Source organism: Aegilops tauschii, chromosome 5 (assembly GCF_002575655.3).
Source record: "Aegilops tauschii subsp. strangulata cultivar AL8/78 chromosome 5, Aet v6.0, whole genome shotgun sequence".
NCBI lineage: Eukaryota > Viridiplantae > Streptophyta > Magnoliopsida > Poales > Poaceae > Aegilops > Aegilops tauschii.
This window is the reverse complement of record NC_053039.3, coordinates 354,691,516-354,695,385: the sequence shown is the minus strand read 5'-3', so window position 1 is coordinate 354,695,385 and position 3,870 is coordinate 354,691,516.

Here is a 3,870-nt window from a genome sequence, read left to right as displayed (position 1 = left end):
CATAGGAACATGTATAAGTCATGAAGAAAGCAATAGCAACAAACTAAACGATCAAGTGCTAAGCTAACGGAATGGGTCAAGTCAATCACATCATTCTCTAATGATGTGATCCCGTTAATCAAATGACAACTCATGTCTATGGCTAGGAAACTTAACCATCTTTGATTCAACGAGCTAGTCAAGTAGAGGCATACTAGTGACACTCTGTTTGTCTATGTATTCACACATGTACTAAGTTACCAGTTATTACAATTCTAGCGTGAATAATAAACATTTATCATGATATAAGGAAATATAAGTAACAACTTTATTATTGCCTCTAGGGCATATTTCCTTTAGTCTCCCACTTGCAGTAGAGTCAATAATCTAGATTACACAGTAATGATTGTAACACCCATGGAGTCTTGGTGCTGATCATGTTTTGCTTGTGAGAGAAGCTTAGTCAACGGGTCTGCAACATTCAGATCCGTATGTATCTTGTAAATCTCTATGTCTCCCTCCTTGACTTGATCGCAGATGGAATTGAAGCGTCTCTTGATGTGCTTGGTTCTCTTGTGAAATCTGGATTCCTTTGCCAAGGCAATTGCACCAGTATTGTCACAAAAGATTTTCATTGGACCCGATGCACTAGGTATGACATCTATATCGGATATGAACTCCTTCATCCAGACTCATTCATTTGCTGCTTCCGAAGCAGCTATGTACTCCGCTTCACACGTAGATCCCGCCACGACGCTTTCCTTAGAACTGCACCAACTTACAGCTCCACCGTTCAATATAAATACGTATCTGGTTTGTGACTTAGAGTTATCCGGATCAGTGTCAAAGATTGCATCAACGTAACCATATACGACAAGCTCTTTGTTACCTCCTTGAACGAGAAACATATCCTTAGTCCTTTTCAGGTATTTCAGGATGTTCTTGACCGCTCTCAAGTGATCCACTCCTGGATTACTTTGGTACCTCCCTGCTAAACTAATAGCAAGACACACATCAGGTCTGGTACACAGCATTGCATACATGATAGAACCTATAGTTGAAGCATAGGGAATGACTTTCATTTTCTCTCTATCTTCTAGAGTGGTCGGGCATTGAGTTTGGCTCAATTTCACACCTTGTAACACAGGCAAGAACCCTTTCTTTGCTTGATCCATTTTGAACTTCTTCAAAACTTTGTCAAGGTATGTGCTTTGTGAATGTCCAATTAAGCGTCTTGATCTATCTCTATAGATCTTGATGCCCAATATATAAGCAGCTTCACCGAGGTCTTTCATTGAAAAACTCTTATTCAAGTATCCTTTTATGCTATCCAGAAATTCTATATCATTTCCAATCAACAATATGTCATCCACGTATAATATTAGAAATGCTATAGAGCTCCCACTCACAATGTTGTAAATACAAGCTTCTCCGAAAGTCTGTAAAAAACCATATGCTTTGATCACAGTATCAAAACGTTTATTCCAACTCCGAGATGCTTGCACCAGTCCATAGATGGATCGCTGGAGCTTGCACACTTTGTTAGCACCCTTTGGATTGATAAAACCTCCGGGTTGCATCATATACAACTCTTCTTCCAGAAATCCATTCAGGAATGCAGTCTTTACATCCATTTGCCAAATTTCATAATCATAAAATTCAGCAATTGCTAACATGATTCGGACGGACTTAAGCATCGCTACGGGTGAGAAGGTCTCATCGTAGTCAACTCCTTGAACTTGTCGAAAACCTTTCGCAATAAGTCGAGCTTTGTAGACAGTAACATTACCGTCAGCGTCAGTCTTCTTCTTGAAGATCCATTCATTCTCGATGGCTTGCCGACCATCGGGCAAGTCAAGCAAAGTCCACACTTTGTTCTCATACATGGATCCCATCTCAGATTTCATGGCCTCAAGCCATTTCGCGGAATCTGGGCTCATCATCGCTTCCTCATAGTATGTAGGTTCGTCATGGTCAAGTAACATGACCTCCAGAACCGGATTACCGTACCACTCTGGTGCGGATCTTACTCTGGTTGACCTACGAGGTTCAGTAGTAACTTGATCTGAAGTTACATGATCATCATCATTAGCTTCCTCACTAATTGGTGTAGTAGTCACAGGAACTGATTTATGTGATGAACTACTTTCCAATAAGGGAGCAGGTACAGTTACCTCATCAAGTTCTACTTTCCTCCCACTCACTTCTTTCGAGAGAAACTCCATAGAAAGGATCCATTCTTAGCAACGAATGTCTTGCCTTCAGATCTGTGATAGAAGGTGTACCCAACAGTCTCCTTTGGGTATCCTATGAAGACACATTTTTCCAATTTGGGTTCGAGCTTATCAGGTTAAAGATTTTTCACATAAGCATCGCAGCCCCAAACTTTAAGAAACGACAACTTGGGTTTCTTGCCAAACCATAGTTCATAAGGTGTCGTCTCAACGGATTTAGATGGTGCCCTATTTAACGTGAATGCAGCTGTCTCTAAAGCATAACACCAAAATGATAGCGGTAAATCAGTAAGAGACATCATAGATCGCACCATATCTAATAACTATCATTACGACGTTCGGGCACACCATTACACTGTGGTGTTTTGGGTGGCGTGAGTTGCGAAACTATTCCGCTTTGTTTAAAATGAAGACCAAACTCGTAACTCAAATATTCTCCTCCACGATCAGATCGCAGAAACTTTATTTTCTTGTTATGATGATTTTCCACTTCACTCTGAAATTCTTTGAACTTTTCAAATGTTTCAGACATATGTTTCATCAAGTAGATATACCCATATATGCTCAAATCATGTGTGAAGGTCAGAAAATAACGATACCCGCCGCGAGCCTTTATATTTATCGGACCACATATATCAGTATGTATGATTTCCTGTTGCTCGCTCCATTGTTCCGGAGAACGGAGTTTTAGTCATCTTGCCCATGAGGCATGGTTCGCAAGTACCAAGTGATTCATAATCAAGTGATTCCAAAAGTCCATCAGTATGGAGTTTCTTCATGCGCTTTACACCAATATGACCCAAACGGCAGTGCCACAAATAAGTTGCACTATCATTATCAACTCTGCATCTTTTGGTTTCAATATTATGAATATGTGTGTCACTACTATCGAGATTCAACAAAAATAGACCACTCTTCAAGGGTGCATGACCATAAAAGATATTACTCATATAAATAGAACAACCATTATTCTCAGATTTAAATGAATAACCGTCTCACATCAAACAAGATCCAGATATAATGTTCATGCTTAACGCTGGCACCAAATAACAATTATCCAGGTCTAAAACTAATCCCGAAGGTAGATGTAGAGGTAACGTGCCGACGACGATCACATCGACTTTGGAACCATTTCCCACACGCATTGTCACCTCGTCCTTAGCCAATCTTCGCTTAATCCGTAGTCCCTGTTTCGATTTGCAAATATTAGCAATAGAACCAGTATGAAATACCCAGGCACTACTGCGAGCATTAGTAAGGTACACATCAATAACATGTATATCACATATACCTTTGTTCACCTTGCCATCCTTCTTATCCGCCAAATACTTGGGGCAGTTCTGCTTCTAGTGACCAGTCCCTTTGTAGTAGAACCACTCAGTCTTCGGCTTAGGTCCAGACTTGGGCTTCTTCACTTGAGCAGCAACTTGCTTGCCGTTCTTCTTGAAGTTCCCCTTCTTCCCCTTACCCTTTTTCTTGAAACTGGTGGTCTAATTGACCATCAACACTTGATGCTCCTTCTTGATTTCTACCTCCGCAGCTTTTAGCATTGCGAAGAGCTCGGGAATCGTCTTATCCATCCCTTGCATGTCATAGTTCATCACCAAGCTTTTGTAGCTTGGTGGCAGTGCTTGAAGGACTCTGTCAATGACACTAT